The sequence below is a fragment of the Oncorhynchus kisutch genome, linkage group LG24 (assembly GCF_002021735.2).
Source record: "Oncorhynchus kisutch isolate 150728-3 linkage group LG24, Okis_V2, whole genome shotgun sequence".
Classification (NCBI taxonomy): domain Eukaryota; kingdom Metazoa; phylum Chordata; class Actinopteri; order Salmoniformes; family Salmonidae; genus Oncorhynchus; species Oncorhynchus kisutch.
Window position 1 is genome coordinate 8,307,082 of NC_034197.2, and position 16,567 is coordinate 8,323,648.

At 43.7% G+C, this 16,567-nt stretch overlaps 1 protein-coding gene across 2 annotated transcripts in view; it reads left to right on the forward strand.

Annotated features, from left to right (window-relative positions):
* The window catches only part of wnk3 (WNK lysine deficient protein kinase 3), a 78,810-nt gene that overhangs the window by 35,516 nt on the left and 26,727 nt on the right, over window positions 1–16,567 (forward strand). The gene's annotated exons all lie outside the window — the stretch shown is intronic.

Sequence of the window (16,567 nt, forward strand, 5' to 3'; positions counted from 1 at the left end):
GCACATCGAGAGAACTGAAATTTTTTCCCATTCCTCCTTGCAAAACAGCTCGAGCTCAGTGAGGTTGGATGGAGAGCATTTGTGAACAGCAGTTTTCAGTTCTTTCCACAGATTCTCGATTGGATTCAGGTCTGGACTTTAACTTGGCCATTCTAACACCTGGATATGTTTATTTTTGAACCATTCCATTGTAGGTTTTGCTTTATGTTTTGGATCATGGTCTTGTTGGAAGACAAATCTCCGTCCCAGTCTCAGGTCTTTTGCAGACTCCATCAGGTTTTCTTCCAGAATGGTCCTGTATTTGGCTCCATCCATCTTCCCATCAATTTTAACCATCTTCCCTGTCCCTGCTGAAGAAAAGCAGGCCGAAACCATGATGCTGCCACCACCATGTTTGACAGTGGGGATGATGTGTTCAGGGTGATGAGCTGTGTTGCTTTTACGCCAAACATAACGTGTTGCCAAAAAGTTCAATTTTGGTTTCATCTGACCAGAGCACCTTCTTCCACATGTTTGGTGTGTCTCCCAGGTGGCTTGTGGCAAACTTTAAACGACACTTTTTATGGATATCTTTAAGAAATGGCTTTCTTCTTGCCACTCTTCCATAAAGGCCAGATTTGTGCAATATACGACTGATTGTTGTCCTATGGACAGAGTCTCCCACCTCAGCTGTAGATCTCTGCAGTTCATCCAGAGTGATCATGGGCCTCTTGGCTGCATCTCTGATCAGTCTTCTCCTTGTATGAGCTGAAAGTTTAGAGGGACGGCCAGGTCTTGGTAGATTTGCAGTGGTCTGATACTCCTTCCATTTCAATATTATCGCTTGCACAGTGCTCCTTGGGATGTTTAAAGCTTGGGAAATCTTTTTGTATCCAAATCCGGCTTTAAACTTCTTCACAACAGTATCTCGGACCTGCCTGGTGTGTTCCTTGTTCTTCATGATGCTCTCTGCGCTTTTAACGCACCTCTGAGACTATCACAGTGCAGGTGCATTTATACGGAGACTTGATTACACACAGGTGGATTGTATTTATCATCATTAGTCATTTAGGTCAACATTGGATCATTCAGAGATCCTCACTGAACTTCTGGAGAGAGTTTGCTGCACTGAAAGTAAGGGGGCTGAATAATTTTGCAGGCCCAATTTTTCAGTTTTTGATTTGTTAAAAACGTTTGAAATATCCAATAAATGTCGTTCCACTTCATGATTGTGTCCCACTTGTTGTTGATTCTTCACAAAAAAATACAGTTTTATATCTTTGTTTGAAGCCTGAAATGTGGCAAAAGGTCGCAAAGTTCAAGGGGGCCGAATACTTTCGCAAGGCACTGTAAGTAACATAATAATAAAATCACCATCAAAATTCATCAGTTTAAGCTAGAGATACTTTTGTGTATGTATAGTATGTGGACACTCCTTCAAATTAGTGGATTTGGCTGATCCAAATTTATGCCTTGTTAAAGCTGGCCAGATCAACTGTAAGTGCCATTATTGTGAAATGGAAACATCTAGGAGCAACAGCGGCTCAGCCGCAAAGTGGTAGGCCACACAAGAACGGGCCTGCCGTGTGCTGAAGTGCGTAGCCCGTTAAAAATCCTCTGTCCTCGGCTGCAACACTCACTACCGAGTTCCAAACTGCCGCTGGAAGCAACGTCAGCACAAGAACTGTTCGTTTGGAGCTTCATGAAATGGATTTACATGGTCGAGCAGCCGCACCACGCTTCACCATCTGGCAGTCCAACGGTCTTATCTGGGTTTGCTAAATGCCAGGAGAACACTACCTACCCAAATGCATAGAGCGAACTATAAGGTTTGGTGGAGGAGGAATAATGGTCTGGGGATGTCTTTCATGGTTCGGGCTAGGCCTCTTAGTTCCGGTGAAGGGAAATCTTAACACTACAGCATACAATGACATTCTAGACGATTCTGTGCTTCCAACTTTGTGGCAACAGTTTGGGGAAGGCCCTTTCCTGTTTCAGCATGACAATGCCTCCGTGCACAAAGCGAGGTCCGTACAGAAATGGTTTGTCGAGATCGGTGTGGAAGAACTTGACTGGCCTGCACAGAGCCCTGAACTCAACCCCATCAGACACCTTTGGGATGAATTGGACCGCCGACTGCGAGCCAGGCCTTATCACCGAACATCAGTGCCTGACCTCACTAATGCTCTTGTGGCTGAATGGAAGCAAGTCTCTGCAGGAATGTTCCAACACCTAGTGGAAAGCCTTCCCAGAAGAGGCTGTTATAGCAGCATATTAATGCCCATGATTTTGGAATGAGATGTTCGACGAGCAGGTGTACTGTCACACTACATGACGAAATGTATGTGATCAGTTTTTTTTGCTTGGGCAATTCAGCACATCTGCCTATGTTGGCCATCCGCATCTGTGGTGGAAGGTGACCGAGCTACAGTAGTGTTTTTTTAAATAATACCCGCAAAACACCAGTCTCAAAGTCAAGATGCGACTCCGGGATGTTGGCCTTCTAGGCAGAGTTCCTCTGTCCAGTGTGTTCTTTTGCCCATCTTGATCTTTTCTTTTTATTGGCCAGTCTGAGAGATGGCCTTTTCTTTGCAACTTTGCCTAGAAGGCCAGCATCCCGGAGTCGCCTCTTCACTGTTAACATTGAGACTGGTGTTTTGCGGTTACCATTTAATTAAGTTGCCATTTGAGGACTTGTGAGACCTTTGTTTCTCAAACTAGACACACTAATGTACTTGTCCTCTTGCTCAGTTGTGCACCAGGGCCTCCCACTCCTCTTTCTATTCTAGTTAGCGCCAGTTTGTACTGTTCTATGAAGGGAGTAGTACACAGCATTATCTTCAGTTTCTTGTCAATTGCTCGCATGAAATAGTCTTCATTTCTCAGAACAAGATTAGACTGACTAGTTTCAGAAGAAAGTACTTTGTTTTTTGCCATTTTGAGCCTGTAATCGAACCCAGAAATGCTGATGCTCCAGATACTCAACTAGTCTAAAGAAGTCCAGTTTTATTGCTTCTTTAATCAGTACAACAGTTTTCAGCTGTGCTAACATAATTGCAAAAGGGTTTTCTAATGATCAATTATCATTTTAAAATGATCAACTTGGATTAACTTGGATCAACTTGGATTAACACAACGTGCCATTGGAACAGAGGAGTGATGGTTGCTGATAATGGGCCTCTGTGCGCCTATGTAGATTTTCCATTTCCAGCTTCAATAGTCATTTACAACATTAACAATGTCTACACTGTATTTCTGATAAGTTTTATGTTATTTTAAAATAGACCAAAAAAAATGGTTTTTCTTTCAAAAACAAGGACATTTCCAAGTGACCCCAAACTTTTGAAAGGTAGTGTATGCATTCTCAGAGCCCAGAATCACATTTCACAGTACGCGGGCCAGCTACTAAATACACATTAGACAATCGATACTATATGTGGTTTACAAAAACTACTAGGCTATGAAAATATTTACACACTTTCTTTCTCCAGCAAAGCAAACAAACTGGGAGTATACGATGTGATAACGTAGGTGAAGGACAAACACACGTTTGAGACATTGCTCAGTGTAGGGTTCCGTCTTTCGGATGGGACGTTAAAAGAGTGTCCTGACTCTGTGGTCACTAAGGATCCCATAACACTTATCATAAGAGTAGGGGTTTTAACCCCGGTGTCCTGGCTAAATTTCCACTCTGGCCCTCAAACCATCATTTTCTACCTCATAATCGTCTCCAGCGTCCAATTGGCTCGTTCATCCCCCCCCTCTTTATTAAAAAAGATATATAGTGGTCACTAAGGATCCCATAGCACTTATCATAAGAGTAGTGGTTAGAGCGTTGGGCCAGTAAGGTAACAAGGTAAAAATCTGTCGTTCTACCCTTGAACAAGGCAGTACACCCACTGTTCCTAGGCCGTCATTATATATAAGAATTTCTTCTTCTTAACTGACAGTTAGTTAGTTAAATAAAGGTAAAATAAAATATAAAAATTGTAAGAAGGGGAGGCACCATATGTGAATGTGGCCCCTCACTGGTAACATAGCCAATTTGTTTCCCCTTTACCGACTAGGCAATGCTGTATGTTAGCTAAATTTTTTGCTGTCTGTATATCATGTGGTTGATTTTTGTTTTACTGTCTGACTGCTGTGCTTGACTTTGGCAGGAGCTCACCGAAGCTGAGTACCTGCACATCAAATGTTCTACTGCTTGAGCTCCTGTTCCTCTTATAAAATAATAGCTCAAAAGCATTGTGGTGTTCCTGCACCTAAATATAAACCATACCGGCACACAAAATGAGTCAAGCACTGTTTGACTGACTGTGTGACTTCTAGCCTCGTTGGCTTACCTTCCGCTTAACAGGTGTCTGGGTAAAAACAGTCTCATGGTTTGGTTGAGGTCACGTCTTAATCTGTTTACAAGCCTTTGGCTTGTGACTGTGGCCTGTGAGTAAACGGGCCAGGAACTGGGACTGGAGAGGCAGTTCTACAGCACATTACCAAAACACATTATCAAACAGGCTGTCTTAATGTAATTTTTTTTTTTTTTTAATTAACCTTTTATTTAACTAGGTAATTCAGTTAAGAACAAGTACTTATTTACAATGACAGCCTACCCCGGCCAAACCGTCCCCTAACCCGGACGACGCTGGGCCAATTGTGAACCGCGCTATGGGACTCTCGATCACGGCCGGTTGTGTTACAGCCCGGGTCTGTGGTGATGCTTCTAGCACTGCAATGCCTTAGACCGCTGCGCCACTCAGGATCCCGAAGTGTTACAGGCTTGTCAAAGGAGACCAGAAAAACAGACTACTAAACACTTTACCAATTCGTATAACATTACCAAACACATTATCAAACAGAACATCTTTTGTTTACATACACATTTTATACATTTAGCCACACTGCTTCTTGACAAAATGTCCACTTAACCCGGAAGCCAGCCGCACCAATGTGCCGGAGGAAACATCGTACACCTGGCGACCGTGTCAGCGTGCACTGCACCCGGCCCACCACAGGAGTCGCTGGTGCGTGATGGGACAAGGACATCCCTACCGGCCAAACGTCCTCTAACCCGGACAATGCTGGGCCAATTGTCCGCCGCCTCATGGGTCTCCCTGTCGCAGCCGGCTGGACTCGAACCCAGAATCTCTAGTGGCACAGCTAGCATTGCGATCCAGTGCCTTACAGGCTGACTACACTGCTCGTGTCACGTGCGTGAGCATTGCAAAATAAATTGAGAAAACTATGTTATTCAATTATTGCTCCCACACTGCTCGCGCGTTGCCAACGAGCGTCTGCGTTGCCACGGGCTAAAATAGAAATCAGTTCTATTTCTGATGCAGATTGCGCTGTAAATCCTGCCTCTCCCATCTCCTCATTGGTTTATAGAAGCAGGTACCCACGTGCCATCTCCTCATTGGTTATACCCATGTGGGTGACTGAAAGACGAACGAGGTCAGTGGCGGTAATTCACCTAATTTATGAAAGTTGCCAATCGCAATATAAAGTCAAGAGAAGAAAAGGCCTGGAAGGAAGAGAGACGATTCGGTTGACCGTTTTATGTGTGGATTAATTGGTGGAGTAGAGGACCCTATGGGCACTGTGAGCACCCTAATGAGCACTATATAGGGAATAGGGTGCCATTTGAGACCCACACCATATGTATCACACCACTTAATAACAAGGATATTCACTCAGAGGGACTGCAGAGAGACACCCACAGCCTGCTGTACACAATAGGCCTCTTTCATAGCTTCTCAGTTCCCTCGCTCTTTCTCTTCATTTTCTTCCTCTGTTTCTCTCTCTTTGTTACTCTGTTGCTCCCTCCTTCATTTGTCTCGTGGTCAACTTGATCTTACAAGTTGGAGTCTTGTCTATTTTCCTCCCCCTTTTTTAATTATGTCCTGTTTTTGTTTTTACTCTTATTTTACCAGGTACGTTGACTGAGAACACATTCTCATTTACAGCCACGACCTGGGGAATAGTTACAGGGTAGAGGCGGACTGCAATAGCATCGATCCCAGCGATATGCAACTGTTCAGGGAAGTCAGGAACCAATACACGCAGTCAGTCAGGAAAGCAAAGGCCAGCTTTTTCAAGCAGAAATTTGCATCCTGTAGCTCCAACTCCAAAAAGTTCTGGGACACTGTAAAGTCCATGGAGAACAAGAGCACCTCCTCCCAGCTGCCCACTGCACTGAGGCTAGGTAACACGGTCACCACCGACAAATCCACGATAATCGAAAACTTCAACAAGCAATTCTCAACGGCTGGCCATGCCTTCCTCCTGGCTACTCCCCCCCCCCCCCCCCACAGCTACCTGCCCAAGCCTCCCCAGCTTCTCCTTTACCCAAATCCAGATAGCAGATGTTCTGAAAGACCTGCAAAACCTGGACCCGTACAAATCAGCTGGTCTTGTCAATCTGGACCCTCCATTTCTGAAACTATCCGCCGCCATTATCGCAACCCCTATTCTGTTCAATCTCTCTTTCATATCGTCTGAGATCCCAAGGACTGGAAAGCTGCCGCGGTCATCCCACTCTTCAAAGGGGGAGACACCCTGGACCCAAACTGTTACAGACCTATATCCATCCTGCCCTGCCTATCTAAGGTATTTGAAAGCCAAGTCAACAAACAGATCATTGACCATCTCGAATCCCACCGTACCTTCTCCGCTGTGCAATCTGGTTTCCGAGCCGGTCACAGGTGCACCTCAGCTACGCTAAAGGTACTAAACGATATCATAACCGTCATCGATAAAAGACAGTACTGTGCAGCCGTCTTCATCGACCTGACCAAGGCTTTCGACTCTGTCAATCACCATATTCTTATCGGCAGACTCAGTAGCCTCGGTTTTTCTAATGACTGCCTTGCCTGGTTCTCCAACTACTTTGCAGACAGAGTTCAGTGTGTCAAATCGGAGGGCATGTTGTCCGGTCCTCTGGCAGTCTCTATGGGGGTGCCACAGGGTTCAATTCTCGGGCCGACTCTTTTCTCTGTATATATCAATGATGTTGCCTTTGCTGCGGGCGATTCCCTGATAAAACCAAATGCATGCTTTTCAACCGTTCGCTGCCTGCACCCGCACGCCCGACTAGCATCACCACCCTGGATGGTTCCGACCTAGAATATGTGGACATCTATAAGTACCTAGGTGTCTGGCTAGACTGCAACTCTCCTTCCAGACTCATATCAAACATCTCCAATCCAAAATCAAATCTAGAATCTGCTTTCTATTTCGCAACAAAGCCTCCTTCACTCACGCCGCCAAACTTACCCTAGTAAAACTATCCTACCGATCCTCGACTTCGGCGACGTCATCTACAAAATGGCTTCCAATACTCTACTCAGCAAACTGGATGCAGTTTATCACAGCACCTTATACCACCCACCACTGCGACCTGTATGCTCTAGTCGGCTGGCCCCCACTACATATTCGTCGCCGGACCCACTGGCTCCAGGTCATCTACAAGTCCATAGTAGGTAAAGCTCCGCCTTATCTCAGTTCACTGGTCACGATAGCAACACCCACCCGTAGCACGCGCTCCAGCAGGTGTATCTTACTGATACAAAGCCAACACCTCATTTGGCCACCTTTCCTTCCAGTTCTCTGCTGCCTGTGACTGGAACGAATTGCAAAAATCGTTGAAGTTGGAGACTTTTATCTCCCTCACCAACTTTAAACATCTGCTATCTGAGCAGCTAACCGATCGCTGCAGCTGTACATAGTCCCATCGGTAAATAGCCCACCCAATTTACCTACCTCATCCCCATACTGTTTTTATTTATTTACTTTCCTGCTCTTTTGCACACCAGTATCTCTACCTGCACATAACCATCTGATCATTTATCACTCCTGTGTTAATCTGCGAAATTGTAATTATTCGCCTACCTCATCATGCCTTTTGCACACAATGTATATAGACTCTTTTTATTATTTTATAAAAAAATATAAAAAATTCTACTGTGTTCTTGACTTGTTTATTGTTTGCTCCATGTGTAACTCTGTGTTGCTGTTTATTCACACTGCTATGCTTTATCTTGGCCAGGTCGCAGTTGTAAATGAGAACTTGTTCTCAACTAGCCTACCTGGTTAAATAAAGGTGAAATATATATATATATATATACATATATAGATATCTCTTTTTTAATAAAGAGGGGGAGATGAACGAGCCAATTGGACTCTGGAGACGATTATGAGGTAGAAAATGATGGTTTGAGGGCCAGAGTGGAAATTTAGCCAGGACACCGGGGTTAAAACCCCTACTCTTATGATAAGTGTTATGGGATCCTTAGTGACCACAGAGAGTCAGGACACTCTTTTAACGTCCCATCCGAAAGACGGAACCTTACACTGAGCAATGTCTCAAACGTGTGTTTGTCCTTCACCTACGTTATCACATCGTATACTCCCAGTTTGTTTGCTTTGCTGGAGAAAGAAAGTGTGTAAATATTTTCATAGCCTAGTAGTTTTTGTAAACCACATATAGCGTACTGTGAAATGTGATTCTGGGTTCTGAGAATGCATACACTACCTTTCAAAAGTTTGGGGTCACTTGGAAATGTCCTTGTTTTTGAAAGAAAAGCTCCTTTTTTTGGTCTATTTTAAAATAACATAAAATTGATCAGAAATAGTGTAGACATTGTTAATGTTGTAAATGACTATTGAAGCTGGAAACGGCTGATTTTTATTTTATTTTATGGAATATCTACATAGGCGGACAGAGACTCATTATCACCAACCATCACTCCTGTGTTAGCTAATCCAAGTTGATCATTTTAAAAGGCTAATTGATCATTAGAAACCCCTTTGCAATTATGTTAGCACAGCTGAAAACGTTTTTACTGATTTAAAGAAGCAATAAAACTGGCCTTATTATACTAGTTGAGTATCTGGAGCATCAGCATTTGTGGGTTCGATTACACACTCAAAATGGCAAAAAACAAAGTACTTCTGAAACTCGTCAGTCTATTCTTGTTCTGAGAAAGGCTATTTTATGCGAGAAATTTTCAAGAAACTGCAGATCTCGTACAATGCTGTGTACTACTCCACTCACAGTACAGCACAAACTGGCTCTAACCAGAATAGAAAGAGGAGTGGGAGGTCCTGGTGCACAACTGAGCAAGAGGCCAAGTACATTAGAGTGTCTAGTTTAGAAACAGACACCTCACACGTCCTCAACTGGCAGATTCATTAAATAGTATCCGGAAAACACCAGTCTCAACGTCAACAGTGAAGAGGCGACTCCGGGATGCTGGCCTTCTAGGCAGAGTTGCAAAGAAAAAGCCATATCTCAGACTGGCCAATAAAAAGAAAAGATCAAGATGGCACTCTGCCTAGAAGTCTAGCATCCCGGAGTCGCATCTTCACTGTTGACGTTGAGACTGGTGTTTTGCGAGTACTAAACTCTGCAAAAAAAAGAAACTTCCCTTTTTCAGAACCCTGTCTTTCAAAGATAATTCGTAAAAATACAAATTAATTCACAGATCTTCATTGTAAAGGGTTTACACTGTTTCCCATGCTTGTTCAATGAACCATAACCAATTAATGAACATGCACCTGTGGAACAAATGTTAAGAAAATAACAGCTTACAGACGGTAGGAAGTTAAGGTAACAGTTATGAAAACTTATGACACTAAAGAGGCTCTGAAAATGACCAAAAGAAAGATGCCCAAGGTCCCTGCTCATCTGCGTGAATGTGACTTAGGCATGCTGCAAGGAGGCTTGAGGACTGCAGATGTGGCCAGGGCAATATTTTGCAATGTCCGTACTGTGAGATGCCTAAGACAGCGCACCAGGGAGACAGGACGGACAGATGATCGTCCTTGCAGTGGCAGACCACGTGTAACAACACCTGCACAGGATGGGTACATCTGAACATCACACCTGCGGGACAGGTACAGGATGGCAACAACAACTGCTCGAGTTGCACCAGGAATGCACAATCCCTCCATCAGTGCTCAGACTGTCCGCAAAAGGCTGAGAGAGGCTGGACTGAGGGCTTGTAGGCCTGTTGTAAGGCAGGTCCTCACCAGACATCACCGGCAACAATGGGTACAAACCCACCGTCGCTGGACTAGACAGGACTGGCAAAAATGGCTCTTCACTGACGAGTTGCGGTTTTGTCTCACCAGGGGTGATGGTAGGATTCGCGTTTATCGTCGAAGGAATGAGTGTTACATCGAGGCCTGTACTCTGGAGCGGGATCGATTTGGGAGGTGGAGGGTCACAGCATCATCGAATTAAGCTTGTTCTCATTGCAGGCAATCTCAACGCTGTGCGTTACAGAGAAGACATCCTCCTCCCTCATGTGGTACCCTTCCTGCAGGCTCATCCTGACATGACCCTCCAGTATGACAGTGCCACCAGCCATACTGATTGTTCTGTGTGTGATTTCCTGCAAGGCAGGAATGTCAGTGTTCTGCCATGGCCAGCGAAGAGCCCAGATCTCAATCCCATTGAGCACATCTGGTACCTCTGGATCAAAGGGTGAGGGCTAGGGTCATTCTCCCCCAGAAATGTCTGGAAACTTGCAGGTACCTTGGTGGAAGAGTGGGGTAACATCTCACAGCAAGAACAGGCAAATCTGGTGCAGTCCATGTGGAGGAGATGCACTGCAGATACTTAGTATCTGGTGTGGCCTCCAGCTGCATTGACTGTTACTTTTGATTTTGACCCCCCCTTTGTTCAGGGACACATTATTCAATTTATGTTAGTTAGTCACATGTCTGTGGAACTTGTTCAGTTTTTGTTATGTTCATACAAATATTTACACATGTTAAGTTTGCTCAAAATAAATGCAGTTGACAGTGAGAGGACGTTTCATTTTTGAAGCTGCCAGTTGAGGACTTGTTAGGCTTCTGTTTCTCAAACTAGACACTTTAATGTACTTGTCCTCATGCTTAGTTGCACCGAGGCCTCCCACTCTTTCTATTCTGGTTAGACCCCGTTTGTGCTGTTCTGTGACGGGAGTAGTACCCAGTGTTGTACGAGATCTTCAGTTTCTTGGCAATTTCTCGCATGGAATAGCCTTTCTCAGAACAAGAATAGACGAGTTTCAGAAGAAAGTACTTTGTTTTTTGCCATTTTGAGCCTGTAATCGAACCCAGAAATGCTAATGCTCCAGATACTCAACTAGTGTAAAGAAGGCCAGTTTTATTGCTTCTTTAATTAGAACAACAATTTTCAGCTGTGTTAACCTAATTGCAAAAGGCTTTTCTAATGATCAATTAGCCTTTTAAAATTATCAACTTGGATTAGCTAACACAACGTGCCATTGGAACACAGGAGTGATGGTTAGTGATAATGGACCTCTGTGCGCCTATGTAGATATTCCATTAAAAATCTGCTTTTTCCAGCTACTATAGTCATTTACAACATTAACAATGTCTACACTATATTTCTGATCAATTTGATGTTATTTTAAGGTGACAAAAATGTGCTTTTCTTTCAAAAACAAGGACATTTCTAAGTGAACCCAAACTTTTGCACGGTGGTGTATATGTCAATGAGATTTCCTTTCCATTGTCAGCTTTAATAGTATTGTATGTTAGTATGTTAAGCAGTCTTCATAATTAATGTTTTATTTATGAGGCCCCTATGCATCTATTCCCCTGCCTTTCATATTATAGAGAGCAGATGTGTGTGTTTCTTCTTTGTGCATGCGTACATGTATGCTTGTCTTTTGCCACCGTGACATGACTGAACTGATTATGATGATAATTGACCCCAGTGACCTTTTCTTACCCCAGATCATCTGACCGAACACTGGAAACCACACAATAGATACACAGGGGAGAGCTGCCGGATGCGCAGAGAATATGGAGTTAGACAGCCAGACAGACGGCCAGACAAGAGACACACAGACGACAAGCGGTGACACAGACTGATGCTCTGATTATGCACACTGACAGATGACTGTGAGACTAGTCTGTGATCAACAGAAACCAACACACAAAATCAGACACTGTTAGGGAGTTAGCTACACAGATGTAGAGACACCGTTGTTAAACAGTTCAATGCAGGGACACAGACTAACCGAAAGGCATAGGCCTACTGCACAGACAGCCACTGAGACCCAGACAGACACATCAAGCCATTCAGACAGTGAAACAGCAGGGAGTCGAGGCAAAGGGGCAGTCCCAAGTCCAGGATATTATTTTTAGCTCTGACAATAAAGCAGCAGTCTTGCTGTTGACGCTCAGTTCAAGCTAGCGAATACAGGAGAGAGAGAGAGAGGGAGGGATGACAGTGCCAAGAGGGAGGAGGAGGAGGGGGCGAAGAGGAGAGAGGTGGCCTTCACTTCCAGAAAAGGACATTGAGTTGGAAGAGATGGATCTTCGACTACACGATGCAGAGACCAAGCGAGAGGGAGTGACGAGGGGAGGGATTTAATGAGGGAAACTGTATTACATGGAAATCAGAAGTAAATCTGATTTAGAATGAAATGTCTGCAGTAGTAGCCCCTCTCCCTTCAGACAGTAATTCATGAACACAGAGCCTATAAGTAAATGGAAGAGGTAAATGGAAAGCAACATATTATGAATGCTATTTTACGGATATGTGTTGTTTGTTGTTGCTATGGCAGGAATCCCACTGACCATTTCAATCTGTTTTCATGTACTTGACAGGTGCTAGTGAGGAGATGGTTGTTTTCATGTACTTGACAGGTGCTAGTGAGGAGATGGTTGTTTTCATGTACTTGACAGGTGCTAGTGAGGAGATGGTTGTTTTCATGTACTTGACAGGTGCTAGTGAGGAGATGATGGTTGTTTTCATGTTCTTGACAGGTGCTAGTGAGGAGATGGTTGTTTTCATGTACTTGACAGGTGCTAGTGAGGAGATGGTTGTTTTCATGTACTTGACAGGTGCTAGTGAGGAGATGGTTGTTTTCATGCACATCTTTGTTTTGTAGTTTCTTTGTTTGTTTTGCAATATGGCCTTGCCTTGTCACCACTTGTTGCAATTGTCACATCTGTTGTTTCCCGCCTCAGGTCATGACCTTTGGTTGTTGTCCTCTGTTCAGACTATAGTGTGATGTTGAATGACGCGTAAGAGACCACAAGTGGCAAGGTCAACAGAGGTCAAAACGACCACAAAAAAAAACACAATGCTTGCTTTGTTCTTTTAACGATGACAATTGTTAGGACAGCTGCCATTTAGAAAATGACTAAGCTATAAATGTATAGTCACTTACCGATTCATAGTGGTATATTATTTGCTTATATTTGCCTTTTTATAATGGTGGTTTGAGCTCTGAATGCTGATTGGCTGAAAGTATACCACAGGTTTTACTCTTCTAATTACGCTGGTCCCCAGTTTATAATAGCAATACGGTACCTCAGGGGTTTGATATATGGCCAATATACCACGGATAAAGGCTGTATCCAGACACTCCGCGTTGTGTCAATTCTTGGACCGACTCTCTTCTCGGTATACATCATTGATGTCGCTCTTGCTGCTGGTGAGTCTCTGATCCACCTCTACGCAGATGACACCATTCTGTATACTTCTGGCCTTTCTTTGGACACTGTGTTAACAACCCTCCAGGCAAGCTTCAATGCCATACAACTCTCCTTCCGTGGCCTCCAATTTCTCTTAAATAAAAAAAAACTAAATGCATGCTCTTCAACCGATCGCTGCCTGCACCTGCCCGCCTGTCCAACATCTCTACTCGGCTCTGACTTAGAATACGTGGACAACTACAAATACCTAGGTGTCTGGTTAGACTGTAAACTCTCCTTCCAGACCCACATCAAACATCTCCAATAGAATTGGCTTCCTATTTCACAACAAAGCATCCTTCACTCATGCTGCCAAACATACCCTTGTAAAACTCACCATCCTACCAATCCTCGACTTCGACTTTACAAAATAGCCTCCAATACCCTACTCAACAAATTGGATGCAGTCTATCACAGTGCCATCCGTTTTGTCACCAAAGCCCCATATAATACCCACCATTGCGACCTGTACACTCTCGTTGGCTGGCTCTCGCTTCATACTCGTCGCCAAACCCACTGGCTCCATGTCATCTACAAGACCCTGCTAGGTAAAGTCGCCCCTTATCTCAGCTCGCTGGTCACCATAGCATCACCCACCTGTAGCACGCGCTCCAGCAGGTATATCTCTCTGGTCACCCCCAAAACCAATTCTTTCTTTGGCCGCCTCTCCTTCCATTTCTCTGCTGCCAATGACTGGAACGAACTACAAAAATCTCTGAAACTGGAAACATTTATCTCCCTCACTAGCTTTAAGCACCAACTGTCAGAGCAGCTCACAATTGAACTGTATTTATTTTATTTATTTAGCTCCTTTGCACCCCGTTATCTTTTTTTTCTTCTTCTTTCTACTTTCTTCCACTGCAAATCTAACATTCTAGTGTTTTACTTGCTATATTGTATTTACTTTGCCACCATAGCCCTTTTTTTGCCTTTACCTCCCTTATCTCACCTAATTTGTTCACATCGTATATAGACTTGTTTCTACTGTATTATTGACTGTATGTTTGTTTTACTCCATGTGTAACTCTGTTGATGTATGTGTCAAACTGCTTTGCTTTCTTGGCCAGGTCGCAATTGTAAATGAGAAATTGTTCTCAATTTGCCTACCTGGTTAAATAAAGGTGAAATAAAAATGAATTAATAAAAGTGTTGTGCATAAGAACAGCCCTTAGCTGTGGTATATTGGCCATATACCACACCCCCTCAGGCCTTTATTGCTTACTGTAAGTAACCAACATACATACATACATACGTACAGGGGGGCAAAAAAGTATTTAGTCAGCTACCAATTGTGTAATTTTCATCATAGGTACACTTCACTTCAATAGGTACACTTCAACTAAAAAAAATCCAGAAAATCACATTGTAGGATTTTTTATGAATTAATTTGCAAATTATGGTGAAAGATAAGTATTTGATCACCTACAAACAAGCAAGATATCTGGCTCTCACAGACCTGTAACTTCTTCTTTAAGAGGCTCCTCTGTCCTCCACTCGTTACCTGTATTAATGGCACCTGTTTGAACTTGTTATCAGTATAAAAGACACCTGTCCACAACCTCAAACAGTCACACTCCAAACTCCACTATGGCCAAGACCAAAGAGCTGTCAAAGGACACCAGAAACAAAATTGTAGACCTGCACCAGGCTGGGAAGACTGAATCTGCAATAGGTAAGCAGCTTGGTTTGAAGAAATCAACTGTGGGAGCAATTGTTAGGAAATGGAAGACACAAGACCACTGATAATCTCCCTCGATCTGGGGCTCCATGCAAGATCTCACCCCGTGGGGTCAAAATTATCACAAGAACGGTGAGCAAAAATCCCAGAACCACACGGGGGGACCTGCAGAGAGCTGGGACCAAAGTAACAAAGCCTACCATCAGTAACACACTACGCCGCCAGGGACTCAAATCCTGCAGTGCCAGACGTGTCCCCCTGCTTAAGCCAGTACATGTCCAGGCCCGTCTGAAGTTTGCTAGAGAGCATTTGGATGATCCAGAAGAAGATTGGGAGAATGTCAGATGAAACCAAAATATAACTTTTTGGTAAAAACTCAACTCGTCGTGTTTGGAGGACAAAGAATGCTGAGTTGCATCCAAAGAACACCATACCTACTGTGAAGCATGGGGGTGGAAACATCATGCTTTGGGGCTGTTTTTCTGCAAAGGGACCAGGACGACTGATCCGTGTGAAGGAAAGAATGAATGGCATGTATTGTGAGATTTTGAGTGAAAACCTCCTTCCATCAGCAAGGGCATTGAAGATGAAACGTGGCTGGGTCTTTCAGCATGACAATGATCCCAAACACACTGCCCGGACAACGGAGTGGCTTCGTAAGAAGCATTTTAAGGTCCTGGAGTGGCCTAGCCAGTCTCCAGATCTCAAACCCATAGAAAATCTTTGGAGGGAGTTGAAAGTCTGTGTTGCCCAGCAACAGCCCCAAAACATCACTGCTCTATAGGAGATCTGCATGGAGGAATGGCCCAAGATTTTTTTTTTGATTCCGTCTCTCACAGTTGAAGTGTACTACCTATGATAAAAAATTATAGACCTCTACATGCTTTGTAATTAGGAAAACCTGCAAAATCGGGAGTGTATCAAATACTTGTTCTCCCCACTGTATATACACACGTGTGTGTGTGTGTGTGTGTGCGTCAGCATACGTCTGTGTGTGCGTGTGCATGCATGTGTGAGTGTTATTCCCAGTGGGATACTCTGCCGGAGCCAGGGATTTCTGCAGCATCCGCCATACTAGGCCCAATGGCAGCGTGGCAGATGCCGCAGAAGTGTCTTATAGGCTGAGGTGGGTGTTGTCTCCACTCATGCAGATTAAACTATATCTTGCTTGCGCCATCTAGTGGTGGTAGGTGTTTACATGAAATATGGTTGCTTGGTAGTAAGGAGGGCTGACTGATCGGTTGTATTGCTCCACTATTGTTTTTTTTTTTTTTAGGTGGTGGATCAGCTTTAATATTGCAAATAGATTGTGGCTTCTATCAATGTACTTGTCTGCATCATTTCCAATATTATTTTAAATAATATCATACTATATACACTATATACATTTTACGGACACGGTATATTTAA